Source organism: Miniopterus schreibersii (genome assembly GCF_964146895.1).
Source record: "Miniopterus schreibersii genome assembly, chromosome: 3".
NCBI lineage: Eukaryota > Metazoa > Chordata > Mammalia > Chiroptera > Miniopteridae > Miniopterus > Miniopterus schreibersii.
The window spans coordinates 54,890,025-54,908,921 of NC_138103.1; the positions used below are offsets into that span (position 1 = coordinate 54,890,025).

Genomic DNA, 18,897 nt, shown 5'->3' on the forward strand with positions numbered 1-18,897 from the left:
TTCAAAATAATTTATAACGAGTTGAGTAAATAGTGTTTTTAGTTTCTCTTAAAGAAGTTTCTCTTAAATAAATTCTCTTAAATAAATAAAAAATTATTAAATTTATTTTCTCTTAAAAGTTAAATGTCCAATAATATCCATATTTGTATATACAAATATACCTTATTACAAAATTTCATATAGTATATATAATTACATATTAAAGATTAAAAACTTTGTGAATAAATTATTTTAAAATAGAATAAAAGGGTAACTATTATCTTAGGAGCCTTAACTTGCCTCCATTGCATTGTCTGAACAGACCTACGCTCTCCTGTCTCTTGGTGAAAAATCTGTAAACATTTACATTTCATTATAGAAACTGTGCACTTTTAAGGCTCACATCTTAGAATTTTGAAAAGGTTCTCACTCTATTTGCAATTTGTATACACACACACAACACATACATACTCCAATTTGTTTATCCATTTATCCACTGATGAGCATTTGGGCTGTTTCTATCTTTTGCTATTATGAATAATGCTACTATAAACATTCATGTACAAGTTTCTGTGTGCACATATGTTTTCATTTCTCTTAGGTATATACCTAGGAGCAGAATTTCTGAGTCATATTGTGATTCTGTGTTTAACTTTTTGAGGAATTGCCAAATTGTTTGTTTTCTACAGCAGCTGTACCATTTTACATGCCTACCAGTGATGTACAAGAGTTTCTATTTCTCTATATTCTTGCCAACATTTATTTTGTATTTTTTTGATTAACACTTTCCTAGTGGGTGTGAAGTGTTTTCTCATTGTGCACTTTCTTAAACACCAATGACGTTGAAATCATTTAATGTTCTTATTTGGCTATATATAGTCTTTGGAGGAATGTATAGTCAAGTGCTTTGCCAGTTTTTCATTTGGGTTGCTTATCTATTTGTTGAGATGTGACAGTTCTTTGTATATTCCGAATATTACTCTTCTTTCAGCTATAAGACTTGCAAACATTTTTTCCCATTCTGTAGCTTGTTCCTTCATAATCTTGACAATGTTCTTTAATGTATAAAAGATGTTAATTTTTATGAAGTCCATTTTGTCTCTTTTCACTTTTACTGGTCATGCTTTTGATGTCAAATCTAAGAATTCATTGCCAAATCTGAGGTTAAGAAGATTACCCCCTGTGTTGTCTTCTGATAGTTTTATAGTTTTATCTTCTATATTTAGGTCATTAATTTATTTTAAGCTAATGAAATAAAATACAGGTTCAATTTTATTATTTGTACATGGTTATCTGTTTGCTCCTACACCATTTGTTGAAGAAACTCTTTTTTCCTTGTTGAATGGTCTTGTCAAAAATTAAGGTCATAGATAATCTGATTAAGTTTTGGACTCTCAATTCTATTCTGTTGGTCTGTATATCTATCCTAATGCCAGTATCACATCGTTTTGGATACTATAACTTTGTAGTAAGTTTTAAAATTTTGAAATGTGAGTCTTCCAATTGTGTTTTACTCTTTAATTATTATTCTGGCTATTCAAGGTCCCTTGCAATTCCATGTAAATTTAAAGAACTATAATTCACTTTGTGGACTATTGTTATCTTAATAATAGTAAGTCTTCCAATTTATGAACATGGGATACATTTCCAGTTACTTAGGTCCTTTTAAATTTTCTTTTAGCCATGGTTTGTAGTTTTCAATGGATGTCTTTTACCTTCTTGGTTGAATTTATATTTGGTATTTTATTTTTAAAAAAGCTACATCCTAGAATATTTTTTCTATTGATTTTTTTAGAGAGAGTGGAAGGGAGGGAGGCAGAGGGATGGAGAGAGAGAGAAGGAGCGGGAGAGAGAGAGAGAGACATCAATGTGAGAGAGACACATTGATTGGTTGCCTCCCTCACTCGCCCTAAGCAGGGTGAGGAGAACCTGCAACCCAGGTACTCGCACTTGACCGGGAATCAAACCTGGGAACCTTTGGTCTGAGGGCCCATGCTCTAACCACTGAGCAAAACCAGCCAGGTATATGTGGAATTTTTATACACCATTAATGAACTCTCAGAAAGAAAAACTAAGAAAACAATCCATTTCCTATTGCAACAGCAACAAAAAAATGTTCCTAGGAATAAATTTAACCAAGGAGGTAAAAGACCTATACTTGGAAAACTAAAGGACATTGAAGAAAGAAATTGAAGAAGAGACAAACAAGTGGAAGCTTATACCATGGTCATGGATTGCAAAAACTAATATCATTAAAATGTCCATTCTGCCCTAAGCAATCTATAGATTTAATTCAATTCGTATTAAAAATACCAATGGCATATTTCACATATCTAGAACAAATATTCCAAATATTTATATGGAACCAAAAAGACACCAAATAGCCACAGCAATCTTGAGAAAGAAGAACAAAGTTGGAAGTATCACAATACCTGATATCACACTATACTACAAGGCCATTGTAAACACAATAGCCTGGTACTGGCTTAAGAGCAAGCATATAGATCAATGAAACAGAACAGAGGGCCCAGAAATCATCTCACATCTTTACGGTCAATTAATATTTGACAAAGGTGGCAAAAGCATACAATAGAATAGAAATAGTCTCTTCAACAAATGATGTTGGGAAAATTGGACAGATACATGCAAAAAAATGAAGCTAGACCGCTGACTTACACCATACACAAGAATAAACTCAAAATGTATAAAAGACTTAAATGTAAGTTGCAAACCATAAAAATCCTAGAAGAAAAGCATAGGCAGTAAAATCTCAGACATCTTTCAGAGCAGAATTTTTCCTGATATATCTATCTCCTAGGGCAAGAGAAACAGGAAAAAAATAAACATGGGACTACATCAAATTAAAAAGCTTCTGCAAAGCAAAAGAAACCCATCAACAAAATGAAAAGGGAGCCCACTGCATGGAAGAGCATATTTGCCAATGATAAATCTGATAAAGGGTTAATTTCCAAAATATATAAAGAACTTCTACAACTAACACCAGGAACACAAACAATCCAATTAAAAAATGGGCAAAGGACCTGAATAGACACTTCTCCAAAGGGGACATACAGATGGCCAATAGACATGAAAAAATGCTCAACATCACTAATCATCAGAAAGATGCAAATTAAAACCATGATGAGATATCTTCTCACACCTGCCAGATTGGCTACCATCAATAAATCATCAAACAACAAGTGCTGGCCAGGATGTGAAGAAAAGGGAACCCTAGTGCACAGTTGGTGGGAATGCAGAGTGGTGCAGCCTCTGTGGAAAACAGCATGCAGTTTCCTCAAAAAATTAAAAATGGAACTGCCTTTTGACCCAGCGATCCGCTTCTGGGAATATATCCCAAGAATCCCAAAACACCAATCAGAAAGAATGTATGCAACCCTATGTTCATAGCAGCATATTTACAATAGCCAACTCTGGAAACAGCCTAAGTGCCTATCAATGGATAAAAAGGATATAGTACATTTACACAATGGAATACTACTTGGCCATAGAAAGAAGGAACTCTTAAGTTTTATGACAGCATGGATGGATTTGGAGATTATTATTCTAATCAAAATAAGGCATTCATAGAAAGACAAATACCATGTGATCTCACTTATAAGTGGAATCTGATGAACAAAATAAACTGATGAACAAAATAGGACAGAGGCATAGATACATGGAACAGACTGATAGCTTTCAGAGGGGAGTGGGGTGGAGGGGACTGGAAGAGATTACCCAAAGAACATATATGCATAACCCATGGTCATACACAACAGTGTGATAATGGCCAGAGGGAAGGGGTGCAGGGGTTGGGAGGAAGTGGGCAAAGGGGGAGAAAATGGGGACATCTGTAATAGTGTCAACAATGAAAATGAAGTTATTAAAAAAAAAGTGTTCCCTCTGTGTTTTCTGGTGTTTTTTTTTTTTTAAGTGTTTGAAAAAGAATGGTGTAAATTCTTTAATTTTTGATAGAATTCATCACCAAAGCTGTATGGTCCTGATTTTTGTTGTTGTTGTTGGGTGATTTTTTAAAAAGGTAATACCCCCTTTGTCTGCTTTTATTTATTTTATCTTTGTTAATCCTCACCCAAGGATATTTTTTCCATTGCTTTTAAAAGAGAGTGGAAGGGATGGAGGGGGAGAGAGAGAGAAACACATGAATTGGTTGCCTCCCACATGTATCCCTACTGGGGCTAGGGATAGAACCTGCAATCCAGGTACATACCCTTGACTGGGAATCAAACCTGCAACTCTTGGGATTGTTGAGGTTTTGAACTATTATTGTAGACTATTTTCCCCTTCAATTTTGTCAATGTTTGTTTCATATATTTTAAGGCTCTGTCATTTGGTGTGTATATGTTTATAATTGTTACGTCTTCCTGGTGAATTGATCCTTTTGTCACTATAAAATGTCTTGTCTCTTGCAAAATTTTTTAATGTAAAATCCATTTTTTCTGATGTTAGTACTGTCATGTGGTCTCCACAGTTCCTGATGAGAGATAGGCTGTTAATTTTTTTGAGGATAACTTGTGTGTGATGAATTGCTGTCTTATGCTGCTTACAAGAATCTCTGTCTTTCAACAGTTTGGTAATAATGTGCTGTGGTGTGGGTTTCTTTGAGTTTGTTCTATTTGGAGATTGTTGAGATTTGTGGATGTGTATATTCATGTATTTTATCAAATTTGGGAAGTTTTTGAACAATATTTCTTCAAAAAATTTTTTTGCCTCTTTTTTGTTCTCTTCTCCTTTTGGGACTCCTGGAATATATATGTTGGTATGTTTGACAGTTTTCCATAGGCCTCTTAGGCCCTGTTCATTTTCCTTATTTGTTTTGTTTCTGCTCCTCAGACTGGGCAGTTATAACTGGCCTATTTTCAAATTTGATGATTCTTTTTTTCTCCCTGCTCATATCTGCTGCTGAATGCCTTCTGTGAATTTTAAATTTTTTTATTGTACTTTTGAGCTCTGTAATTTCTACTTCAATCTTTTAAATAATTTCTGTCTCTTTGTTGATAATTCTTAACTTGTTAATACATAGGTTACCTAATTTCCTTTAGTTTTTTGTCCATGGTATTCTTCAGCTCTTAGAGCATATTTAAGATAGTAAATTTAAAGTCTTTGTCTATTAAGTTCAATGTCTCAGCTTCTTCACAATGGTTCCTGTCAATTTCTTTTTTTCCTGCGAATGGGTCATACTTTCCTCTTTTTTTTGGCATGCTTTGTAATTTTCTTCTTGATATCTGGACATTTTGAATATTGTAATTCTGGAAATCAGAGTCTCTCCTCTACACCAATGATTTCTATTGTTACTTGATGAAGGCTGCAGTTCATTTGTTTAGTGACTTTTCCAAATTGTGTTTTTTTGAAAAGACTATATTCCTTGTCATGTGTGGTCACTGAAGTTTATGTGTGTTATTTCTGTGGTCAGCCAGTGACTTGACAGAGATTCCTTAAATGCCTGGACCCAATAAAGGTATTTTGACCCTAACTTCCTTCAACAATGCCTGTGAATCTTCTTTAACCCTGCAGGGTTGAATCAATGGCTAGCTTCTGTGCTGGCCCCTTAGCAAACTTCCAGGTAGATCAAAATACAGAACCCTGGTTTTTGGAGGAGCAGGTTCCCATTGTCCACACTGATGCCAGAAAACTGCATCAGGATCAGGACATTGTCCCCATGTTAATTTTCAGTAGAGCTTGGGGATTGTGGCTGCTATGCATAATGTTGAAATTCACCAAAATTTACCAGTCACTTTTTTTTTTTGTGTCAAGGACTCCCCTGTATGCTACAAATGTTCAACTAGACTCCAGAGTTCTGAAATAGTTGATTCTAACAGTTCTTACCAGCTCATGTTTTGGTGGACAGACTGCCTCTGTCTTCTTCTTTCCATGTTCATTATTAAAAGTGTTCCAGTTTGTACAAAAAGTTGTATATTTACCCATTTTTAATGGAATGACAGGGGCAAGAGAAGGAGATAAACACAAGTTCTTATTGAAAATATAAACCATGAGGATTATCAATAAATATGTATTGACTGCTAAAAGAGTATAAGCTTTCAGGTGAATGCTACAAGGTTTTCTTAGTTTCAGTTCAATATTGTTCCTACTTTTTAGGAAGTTTTTATACTAGTCCATCATTGGTACATTAAGTGCCTCTGTTGGAAGTGTTGACAGACCACATTGATTTTCATCCTGAGTCTAGATGTGAGGTATTGTCATTATAACATGTGACCTGAGAGGTGGAGTCTTTGGAACAGCCTTATCTCTCATTGCTGACAGGGGTGCCATATTGTCTGTCTTTCTACTTTCTTCCCCTTTTCAAATCTGTGAGTGGGTCATGAACAATTGCTTCATGGTGTGTGCAGTCTGCAGGCCTTATGTTGTGTAGGCCTGCTATAGACAATGCTCTTTAATTGGGCAGAAAACTTGCTGCATTGGCTTCTTTCCCATTTAAAAAAGTTGAGTACACGCTGTTACTACAGCATTTCCAGTCTATGCCAGCTCGAGGAGCAAGATCCCATGATTGAAAATCAAACTAGGGGCTCCACATGGTGATAAACATCACTGCATTTTGAGTATTGAGCCTGATTATATTTTTAATTGTAAGGAGGTGCTTTTTTGAACATGGTTTAATATGCTTTTACTCATTCTTGAAATTCACTGGATTTCAGCTGCTTTTAGAGTCCCATTTAAGATGATTTTCATTAAAGTTTTTGGTAACTGCTCAGAAAAGAACAACAGAGTACATTTGGGGAAAAAATGCTTTCAATGAGAGATCTTAGGTTGATTGGTTGACCTCACACATATGCAGAATGCTACAGGTGATAGCAAATTTAATCTCTTAAAAATGTAAGTGAATAAAAGTGGAAAAATGTAAGTAACCTGTTTACCTTTTTCTTTGATCTGTACTAAACAAGAATAAGCTAGTTTTGGTGAAATTAAGTAAAATAATTTCTTATTTCTGTAAGTAGCCACATTTTATGGTTGAATTTTAAATTCTGGAAAAAGAGGGCAGTTGTGATGGAACTCCTATCAAAATATAAGCTATATCATATGAAAAGATTACTTATAGTATGTTGATAGTATAAAAACTTTCTTTAAAAAATCATTTTATAATTAAAATGTCTAAATTATAACCATCTATGAAGAAACAAATAGTTTTAATCTTTTCCATGGTTCTCCATGTGATGTTAATGCCATGTACATTAGTATTGATGCTTGAGTTTAATATTACTTTCGCTAGCATTAAAATTGCTAACACCATAGCTTTGGTAATGCATATTTGAATATTTAATCATGTTGCTATAAACAGCTTCTCTAATGCTACATTTTCAATGAATATGATGGGCCTTCTGTTAGTGCTGGCATTTAAGCAATCTTGCTTTCTATTTTCCTGTTATATATACAAAGCAAAGTATTCCCACCTGAGATTTCCCCAAAGTTTCACTTGGGAAACAGAACATGATTTGAAAGATGTTTTCTGTTGCATGTTGCTCAAATCAAGCTTTGCTTTGAGTCAAGCCAAATGATGAAAACATAGTCCAGCCTCCTTTCCAGCAGAATGCAATTACCTCTAAGGCCTATAGTAAAAAGACCAACTAATTGAGAACACTTGTCTTTGTTTTCAGTTAGCAAAGATTTTTATTAAGAATGTCCAGTTTTGAAATTCAAAAGGTGTGTTTATTTTTAATGAACTTAAGAGTTAGAAGCTCTGAAAATTAAAGCATGTGCAGGGTACCCTCTTCCTCAAGGGGACATGTACTGCTATGCTCGTGTGAAGTAATAATGAGACACCATAAGCAAACAGTAGATGATTCACGTCAGATGGTTCTCCAATAGTGTTAGGGGGGAAAGCAGCTGATGTATGGGATATTGAAGGCAGATTAAGTTGTTAATGTATATTAGTATATTCTTAATTTCCTTTTAATTGAAAAAGACATATTGACTTTAATTAGAACCATTTCACAGGAACTGTCAATTAGCACATGTCAAACTAGTTAATTCAGAACAGAATTCTTTTAATTAGGGTCTGCTTTCCTTTAACTATGGGGCCAATGAAATCAGCCTTTCCTTATCTAGATTTTAAATGTCTCTAAGACATATAATACAAATGTAGACTCTTATCTATTATTAGAAGCCCATATGGATAACATTAAAATGATGATGCTGGCATTGTTCATGCAGCACAAATCAGAGTCCCTTTATGACTGTTAGAAAAAAAATGGCTTTGAACAAAGACTATTTTAAATACCAGATTTATCCTACTTTAAAGAGACTACAAAATTTATGACATGCATGTTCACATTTAAAGTATTATTTAATACGTCTGCTCAAATAAATGGGCCTATTCAAACGTTTTGTGTGTTCTATCAGCCGAAGACACATAAAACATTGTCAAGCCATACAGCAACGTTTTTTTCCTTAAATGAACTGTAATCAAAAAGGGAAAACAGACTGAATGATTTTTTTTTGCACAACATAAAAATAGCATTGTTAACTTTCATTGCATCCAAAGATTTAATACCATAGTTGGTAGAGTGACTAAACCACTAGTAGTGAACTAATGTGATCTTGGTAATCAGACAGTGTAAAATCTGAAACTTGGCTCTTGCTTAATGTAATGATATGGAATTACATCATTTTAGTTGCAGTTGGTATGAGGATGGGCACATACAGTGAGCTTGGTGGGGCAGGGCTATATGGTGTTCACCTACTAATAGGTATGCTGTAAATTAAAAGATTTTAAGTGAAACGTAAAGGGAGAATTAATGTGAAATCTAGCCTACTTTATTATGTGAGATTTAGCCACTATTTTACTAAGTTATAGCAAGCAAGGATTTTAGAAATTAATAAAAATAATATTTGATAAGCTGAACTCTGGATTCCAAGAGAATTATCTAGTAACATATTTTATGTACCCTCATACTTGTTGTAGATACATTTAACTTAATAATAATGGTAATGTTAAGTTCTAAAGTGTGCTGTACTACACTGTATCAGTGGCTGCATTTATGCCAGTGAAAGAAATGAGGAATTGTAGTGATCTTCTAATTTTGGTAAACATAGGAAAATACAAGGGCAACCAACAAACATGAAAAAATGCAACCAAAAACCCCTCTGTTTCTCTTCCAGAGTTGACCTTTCTCTTCTGAACTATTTCTAGGGATGCCTTAGCTCTCTACTCTGTGCTTGAGAGACACAGCCTACATTCAGCATGCCCATAGTTTATTTAGGTCTATAGCTTTTAACATTTTTGGTATCCTATAGTCTGTAATGAAAAATATTAATTCTCTTCCTAGAAAAATGCACATAGGCATACATGTACTAAAATGTTCAGGATGGGAAATCTTAACTTCTTAAAAAATAATTTGGCATAGACTGCTGAAAGATGTAACCTCAGTTTCATATAATTGACTACTTGCAGTGTTCTAGTCACTATGCTTGGTTCTGGGAATATAACAGTGAGTGAGATGAGCAACCTTAGCACCTGAGTCACTGTGACAAATTATTAATACGTTTTCAGAAATTACTATGTGATTTTTTAAAAAAAAAACTTTTTTACTCTCTAAACTGGTTAAAATTTGATCTATATTTAAAAATCTTGTACAAGTTATAAACGTGACAAGATTAACAATTTTATATATAATTGCCTGAAACATAATTATTGAAACTTTAGAGGAGATTAATTTTATAAGTATAACTTAACAGATTTTATTAATCCATTCCATTTTTATCTATAATTCTCTTTTGGTTAATAATCTCAGGTAATATTAATTAATATTATAATTTTGATCCATCTCTTAGTTCTGTTTATTTATTTAAATAATATTATTTATAATTACTTATAAAGAAGATAGGCCTGGCTTGGCCCAGAGGTTGAGCATCAGCCTAGGATCCAGGAGATCGCGGTTCGATTCTCGGTTGGGGCACATGTGCGGGTTGAGGGCTTTATCCCCAGTCGGGGGCATTCAGGAGGTAGCTGATCAATGACAACTCTCACATCATTGATATTTCTATCTCTCTCTCTCCCTCTCCCTTTCTCTCTCTGAAATCAATAAAGATATATTTAAAAAAAAGAGTAATGTAGAACATTGTTTAATACAGATATATTTAAGCACACTTACATACTGTAGTGTGTGTGTTTTAGTCCCAGTTTACCCCTTGATTGTCTGTAGCAGTTTAAATTCCCTTCTCTATTTTAATTGATTAAATGTTGACCCTCGGTACATATACTAGCAAAAAAATTTTTTCTTTGGAAATTTGTAGGACACATGGGCCTTAACTTGGTTTAATCATCTTAATGGTATAGATAGTGTAGGTTTTATATATTGACAAAAATAGGCAGAAATTATTCATGTCATATGTTTGTGAATGAAAACCATAGCCATTTAATTCTGATGACAGATTAAATTATTAGGAGTTATTATTTGAAATAGTTTTATCCAAATAGGAAAATTCTAGAAATCACTGCAATGTTTCATTTAAAAGGAAGTAACTTTCAGATTAAATTTTTCAATTGTTGGATTTTAAGAGTTAAAATGGACATTTGCAAAATTATGTTGTCCACTTCTAGATCCTTAATCAATATAGTATTGATTTTATTAGAGACTACATGTAGCACTCTGAGATGAGATTACTGTCTGCCCTGTGTATATATAACTACACCTCTTCCCCAATTTTTTCACCTAATGGTCAATGGTTGTCTAACAATATTATAATTTGGTAAATATAATTTTTTATTATCTTAAGTGAGATTGTGTTTAGCTTTTGGAAGTGACAGGGAGATATTTCTTTATTTGTTTCTATTTTTATTTTATTTTTGGCTGTCTCAGGTTAGTTTGGTTCAATACCACAAGTATTTATTCACATCTGTTATTTCCAGAAACAGTTAATATTAGACATTATCCTATTGAACATTAGTTAAAACATTTATTTGTCTTTCTTTTAACTGTGTGGAATCTGTTAAAAACTATTAACCATCAGCCCTGGCTGAATGGCTGAGTTGGCTGCAACATCCTCCTGTACGCCAAAAGGCTGCGGGTTCGATCCTGATTGGGGCATTGTGCTGGAGTCAACCAGTCAATGTTTCTCTCTCACATCGATGTTTCTCTCTCAATCTCTCTTCCTATTTTTCTAAAAATCAATGGAGACATATCCTCAGGTGAGGATTAAAAACAACAACAACAATACAAAACGACAACCCTGTTAACCATCAGTTAATTAGTGATTGCCTTTCTCAAAATTATTTATTTATGGTTGAAATATTTTCAAAACCATTATCTTATGCAATATGAACAATCCCATCACTAATTTACTTCACTGATATCATTAGGGGTTCTGCATGTGGAAAAGCTGGTTCCAGTATCACTATTTTCTAGTTTCATGAACTTAGATAAATTAACTAACTTCTCTGAGCTTTAGTACCCTCCTCTGAAAATGGGGGTAATAATACTTCCCTTACAGTGTTGTGTTAAATGAAATATGGAAAGGGCTTAGCATCATGTCTGTTACATGCTCACTAAATAGTGACCCCTATTCTTTTTTAAGACAGTTTTGTACTCACTGATCCTAATGAAAAATGTAGCTATTTGTTAAGTAATTCACCCTTAGATGGAAATACAAATTGTTAACATGAATGATCTACTAATTTGATAGTTAATAGATATTAATAGGGGAGCTGTGGGACTGTCTTTGGTGCTCCCAAACTGGTTATAATTTTCAACTTATAACCAGCAACCTTTTTTTTTTTTTAAATATATCTTTATTGATTTCAGCAAGAAGAAGGGAGAGGGAGAGAGAGAGATAGAAACATTAATGATGAGAGAGTCATTGATTGGTTGCCTCCTGGGAACCAACTAGATGTATTTTGGATATCAGTGAGAGGCTCCAAGGTTTGCAGGTGTTCCCCAAAACAGAGGTGTGGACTGGATAGAAATTGTAGTACTTTTGGTAATTTATACATTCAGCAAATACATTTTATTAATCATGTTTTTATTTTCTGTATATTGTGATGTTTTGACAACTTAAAAATACCTTTCTGACTGTGGAGAGACTGCCCCTCCCAGGCCTAGCTAATTCTTAGAGATGGCAAGGTGCCCAGCCACGAGCATGTCTAATACGTAGATTAACCAATCCACAGCATACCTGCTCCATCTGGCCATTCACATCAGGAAGCAATATTCCTTTGCTTTAATCATCCCAGGGCCAGGTACCAGGCAACTGGGGATCACTCATATAGGCCAAAGCCCACTGAAATTGTTCAGACTAGACAGTTCTAAAATTTTGCCTCTTCCCTGCCTTGTTTTTCTCAAGGACAGCCTGATAAAAACTACTAGACTAAGCTCTCCCCTAACTCCTGCTTCTGCTTCCTCACCAAACCCTGGTGCTCTTCCTATGGCCCTGACCAGGAATTGAACCGTGAACTCCTGGATCATAGGTTGATGCTTAACCACTGAGCCATGCCAGCTGGTCCCAGCAATCTTTTTTTTTTAACTGAGTATATGAAATATTTTATGCCTGTCACTCAATGCAGAATATTCAAATACAGGGTGGGGCAAAAGTAGGTTTACAGTTATGAGTACATGAAACACAGAGTGTATTCTTGTATGTAATTAATTAATTATTTTATTATTTTCCATGTGAACAACTGTAGACCTACTTTTGCCCCATCCTGTATTCCTGAATAGCAATATTAGCTTCTAAAATGAGAAAAAGATATATAAAAATAACACAATTATGTCAACCAAAAGAAATCACTATAAATATTTTGGCATATTTTATATATATATGTGTTGAGAATTTTACTCAGCCATTACATTTTATTTATAGTTGTGGTTTAAATGGCTTCATAGCTCAATTTTTAAACTAAGCTTTTTTTGAGGTTTGCATTTTTTCTGCCCCAATAAGTAACATTGGAATACATATCTTTATATATAAAAACTTTATTTGCATTTCAGATTATTTCCTTAGGATGATTCTTAGGAGAAGAATCATTCGTCAAAGAGAATGAACATTAACATTTGAATTGTATACCTAAAATTATTTTTCAGAAAATTTTCACTAGCCCAAAACGTGTATTTCTGACAAAAGATTGAATTTTTGAATATAGAGTTTGGCTAGTTCGGTAAGTCAGTTAATTAGTGTATAGTCTTTGGCTAATTGATTCTTTTTAATTTTTTAAATTATTATTTTTAAAATTTATTTTTGTTTTTATTGTTGACACTATTACAGGTGTCCCCCATTTCCCCCACCTTGCTCCTCTTTGTTGTTTTTTCTCTAGTTCTTTTAGGTGCAGGGTTAGGTTGTTTGTTTTAGATTTTTCTTGCTTCTTGAATTAGGCCTGTAGTGCTATGAACTTCCCTCTCATGACTGCTTTTGCTGTGTCCCATAGATTTGGGGTTTTTGTATGCTCATTTTCATTTGTTTCCAGGCAATTTTTTATTTCTTCCTTGATCTCACTTGTAATCCATTCATTGCTTAATAACATGCTATTTAGCCTCCATGTGTTGCAATGTTTGAGTTTTTAAGTTGTAGTTGATTTCTTTTTTAATTGTAGTTGATTTCTAGATTGCTGATGCCATTGTGATCCAAGAAGATGCTTGATATGATTTCAATCTCCTTGAAGTTGTTAAGACTTATTTTGTGTCCTAACCTGTGGTGTATCTTTGAGAATGTTCCATGTGCTCTTGAGAAGAATGTATATTCTGCTGCTTTGGGATGAAATGTTCTGCAAATATCAATAAGATCCATCTGATCTAGTGTGTTGTTTAAGGTCCCCGTTTCCTTGTTCATTCTTTGTCTGGAAGATCTATTCAGTGATGTCAGTGGGGTGGTAAAGTCCCCTATTATAACTCTATATTGCTGTTGATCTCTCCCTTAAAGCCCACCAAGAGTTTTTAAAATATATTTAGGTGCTCCTGTATTGGGTGCATATGTATTTACCAGGGCTATATCCTCTTGTTGGATCGATCCCTTTAGTATTATGTAGTGTCCTTCTTTGTCTCATGTTATGGCCTTTGTTTTGAAGTCTATTTTGTCAGATATAAGTATTGCTACCCCAACCCTTTTTTCATTTCCATTTGCAGGGAATATTTTTTTTCTGTCCCTTCACCTTCTTGGCTAATTGATTATTTTTTAACTGATTCAGTTTGGCACTAATTTAGGAAGTGCCAACAGTCTAATGACTCACCTGAAATTGCCTGAGATTTTTAAAAAGATAGCTTTTAATTGAAAAGTAATGTTCAAGGTAATATTTTGTGTAAGTGGTAACTGGTTTGCCAATCTGGTATAGTCTTATCTTGATTTTTGTTTGTGTGGTAAGGTCTCTTCTGGGCTAATTTCTATAGTGATTTTTTATAGGAACATGAGATTCTTCTAATGTACAATTAAAGTATTTGCATTATTTGCAATATACATTATAGAGAAACTTAGCGGTGAAAATCAGCTCATTTTATTTTGTAGTAAAATCAGAAATAGGAAAAATATGCTAACATGATAATATCTAATGAGGGAAATGTTCCATGCAGATGTGCTTTTCTATTAATCCCTAAAATGACTATATGCTTTTATTTATATGAGTAACATAAGATACAGCCATGTTATTAGGAATATATCCATTTACAAAAAAGATAAACACAATATGAGCTTAAAGTTTTAATAAATTCTGTTTTAAAAGTGATTTAAATCTTTATATAATGTAAGGTTTGAGATTTCAATAAAGATATAATATCTATGTATGCTACTTCTGAGAGTTACTTATATTTTTTGTTTGTTTGTTTAGCTGCATTTAGAACAGACTCGAACATAAGGAAATGAGAACTGGGTCCTGTATGATGAATCTTTTACGGGTACAGAGAAATATAATTTTCCTTAGTTATTTTTGAAGTCTCCATCTAGGCACACTGGTAATTTAATTTTTATTATAGTATGTAGATAACAAGGTCATATGTCCTCAAGCTATCACAGAGGGCATGTAAAAGGAAAAGAGAAAACATAATTTTTGTTTTTGCTGTTGTCGTTAGGAATTTTCATATTTTCTTTGCACATTGGGCACCTTTTCATGTTTATTGTACTATGCTGATAGCAATGTCAGATTTCATTAAGTTAACACCGAGTTAGTGAAAATGAAAAGCAGAATATTTTGCTGCTATTAGTATTATTCTAGATTTTTGTCCTTTAAATACTTACCTTTTATGGTTATAAGGTATTTTATAATGTGAATACTTTAGGAAGATGTATTTTGTTTTAAGCCAGATTAGGCTGCTAACTTAAATTTGGACCTATCCCTTCACTATTAGTAATTATGTTGTGGAAATAATACAGATGAGTACAAACAGTTGTTACATTCTGTACTTTCCCATTTTATATTGAATATATGTCAGCAGAGGTACAGCTTGGTGAGGGGTGGGGAAAAACACACACACACACACACACACACACACATGTAAACAATCTGTAAACAATCACTCTTTTGCATTGGTATTAGCATCTTTCAGTCTTGGAACTAAGAAAAACAAATGATAAAGTTATACTGCTAGTTATACATATTTTACACTAATCCTATCAGTCTTCATAGTACTCTAGACTTGAATGTATGATGGTAGAGACAGGGAGAGTGGGGGTGGGGAATTGGAAAGATGAAACAGGGAAAGACATAGAGAAGATTAGTACTCTTGGCTTTTCATATTTAATTTGTAGAGTGAACTTATTTTCTCTTAAGTCTTGAGCTTATGGTTATAATTGGAATTAATTTAAGCATACTTACCAAAATAATGGAATAAATCTTTTAAGACCAGGTATCTTGTTTGTTGTTAAATATATTGATTATCTTTAAGCAGGTCATCATCTAGTTTATAAATCTTAATGCCTTAGCACTTGTAAATATGCCTGATATTTAAAAAATTAAACTCATTTCTTTTTGTCTTGATTTTCCTTTGTCTCTAGGATTAATGGGAAAAACATGAACTTTACTATGAATTTCTCATAAAATTTTGATTTACAATTTACTTTCTCAAGATTCATTTTGAATTACAGAGATCATCTTCTACTGTAACCTCCTATAGAAGGATTTCAAAATGAGTAAGTTGACCTTCTGAATTTTGGGAGGTAGTTGATTGAAATTAATAGATATTATTATGTTGGCTGCGGCTAATGTATTAGGAATTACTCTTCAAAGAGCCCAATTAAACACCAAGTCCAGTGTAATTTGGTGAGGGGTGAGGAGAGGCATATATATATGCAAACAATCATTTATAAGCCTGATGGGACTGCTTGCCAGTTTTCATTTATTTTGACTTGAGTAAGCACCAGCATCAACTTAATTTAAAAAGGGTAATGCCAGGTTTAAGATTTTGGCAAATATATGTTAGTGGATGTGGCATGGTTTTTTTAATAGAATGTAAGATAGAAGTAAAAAATGTCTGTTGTACAACGTAGTAACTATAGTTAACAATACATTATTATGCACACAACATGTTAAGAGGGTAGATCTCATGCTAAGTGTTCTTACCGCAGAACAAAAACAAAAACAAAAGAACATAAGGAAATTTTTGGAGATAATAGATGTATACTGAAGTAGCTTGATTGTGGTGATAGTATCATGGGAATATGAATCTGTTCAAACTCATCAAAATATATACATTAAGTATGTGTTATTTTAAAATATGCAAATTAATACTTCAGTAAAACTAAAAAAAAAAGATAGATGTTGATTATATTTTAAAGATATATTCTGGAGAAGGTTGAGAAGAAAATTAAGCAGATGAAATCCCAGAGCATTCAGAATTCCTTTTTTTCTTTAAATTTTCAATTACAGTTGACATTCAATATTATTTTATACTAATTTCAGGTGTACAGCATTGTGGTTGAAAGGGTGAAGGGATTAGGAAGTATCACATGGTAGTTATAAAATAGTCTTGGGGATGTAAAGTATAGCATAGGGAATGCAGTCAATAATATGGCAATAACTGTATGGGGCAGGTCGGCATCAGACTCAGCATTCAGAACTCTTAGTGTCCCAGGTGAAAGGCAGTGGCTGCCTGAGTTTCTGCTTCATTCTGTGGCCTTCATGACCAGTACTTGATACTGAGATGATGATGTTGGTATTATACTTGGCATTTAAAGGAATGTCAAATATACTCTTCTTTTTGTTCTTTTAATGCTCACCTGAGGATTTTTAAAAATTGATTTTGGAGAGAGAGGAAGGGAGAAAGAGAGAGAAACATGGATGTGAGAGAGAAACATTGATCAGTTGCCTCCTGTACATGCCGAACGGGGGAATGAACCTCAGACCTAGGTATGTGCCCCGACAGGGAATTGAACCTGTAACCTTTTGGTGTACGGATGACACTCCAACCACCAGAGCCACCCAGCCAGGGCAGAATGTCCAATTTACTCCTAACAGTTTCTCATTAGAGAGCCTTTCTTCTACTGATCATGTGATCATGCTGATTCACAGGGGGAAACAACTCCTTGAGGGCAATATACAAGTGAAAAATAAATTTAGGGCAGAGGAAGCAAAACAGATGGAGGAAAAGAGGTGGCAAAAGTGGGTAGATACTGAGAGAGGAAACATGAAGGGAAAGAAGAGGAGGAGGGACAGGGGCTAGGATGACAAATAAGAGATTTTTCTCCATTCTACTGCTCGGGCCTCAACCACTGAGGCTTTCCTTTTGCCTCCATCCTGGCTGCCATCTTCCTACCGTTGTCCAGCTATTAAAAATCTCATTCTAATACTGATGTTAATCCAGTCCCTCCAGGCTCTTATCTTTTCCACCCACAGGTGTTCTAGGCTCACACGGCCACCATCACCACCACTGGTCTTTTTACTCTTCATTCCACTGTCAGTAGCATTTGCTGAAAGTTTTCCTGCAATATTCAAATCCTCCCACTTAGTGAATTCAAATAGATTCACTGTCAATGATAATTCGGTGTCACTTTATAATTTTTTTGTTTGTAAATCCTCGCTCGCTGACATGTTTGTTGATTTTAGAGAGAGAGGGAGGGGGAGAGAGAGAGAGAAACATCAGTGTGAGAGAGAAACATAGATCAGCTGCCTCCTGTATGTGTCCCCAACTGAGGATGAACCTGCAACCTAGGTTTGTGCCCTCATAGAGAATTGAACCCACAACCTTTTTGGCCTACAGGATGATGCTTCAACGAACTGAGCCACCTGGCTTGGGCTCAGTGTCGCTTTATACCAGGCAGTGTTCTAGGCTCTGGAGATATAATACAGCCAAGGAGATGAAGTCTTGATCCTCATGGAACTTACATTGCAACAGATGAATAAATGTATATTTGATTTGTTATGGGGGAAAAAGCAGATGACTGGGATAGAGAGCAGCAGAGTATGCTACTTTAGAAAGGGTAGTCAAGAAAGTTTTCTCTATAGAGGTGATATTTAAGTAGGAAGCTGAATGAAGTGTGGGAACAAATCATATGAGTTACAGGGCAGTGTGTACCTGGCAGCAGGATGAGTCAAGTACAAAGGCTTCTGCTTGGTGTGTTCAAGGATGAGCAAGAAGCACAGTGGCTGGAGGGGGAGAGTGGTAGGAAATAAGGGTAACGCTTAAGCAGATCATGAAAAGGCTGATAGACCACAGTGAAGTCCTTGGATTTTATTCCAAATGTGATGGCCAGTCATCACACTTAGAGGGTTGACAGCAGAGAGACAATATTTCAACAAATAATCAACATAAAGTTATTAGTGAGATATTCTACATTTTTTTCATACTGTATCTTTAAAATCTGATATGTATCTTTGGCATGTCTCAATTTGGACAAACTATATTACAAGTACTCGGTAGCCACGTGTGACTACTGTACCGTATTAGACAGCTTATGTCTTGACCTCAAGGACAAGAAGTTATGAATATATTTCTTTGTATGTTAGGGAAGATTAAATACTGTAGTATGCTTCTTAAA

The 18,897-nt window shown here is 34.4% G+C and overlaps 1 long non-coding RNA gene across 11 annotated transcripts in view; it reads left to right on the forward strand.

Moving 5' to 3' along the window:
* LOC308555171 overlaps positions 1 to 18,897 on the forward strand; it is a 110,009-nt gene that overhangs the window by 65,199 nt on the left and 25,913 nt on the right. For 2 of the 11 annotated variants that reach the window (XR_013998498.1, XR_013998499.1), the window contains exons 7-8: positions 14,756 to 14,879; positions 15,919 to 16,053. The exons of 6 other annotated variants lie outside the window; for them this stretch is intronic. This is a non-coding gene — a long non-coding RNA (uncharacterized lncRNA). The remainder of the gene's footprint in view (positions 1 to 14,755; positions 14,880 to 15,918; positions 16,054 to 18,897) is intronic. 3 more of the 11 variants (XR_013998500.1, XR_013998502.1, XR_013998503.1) reach the window with 2 other exon arrangements.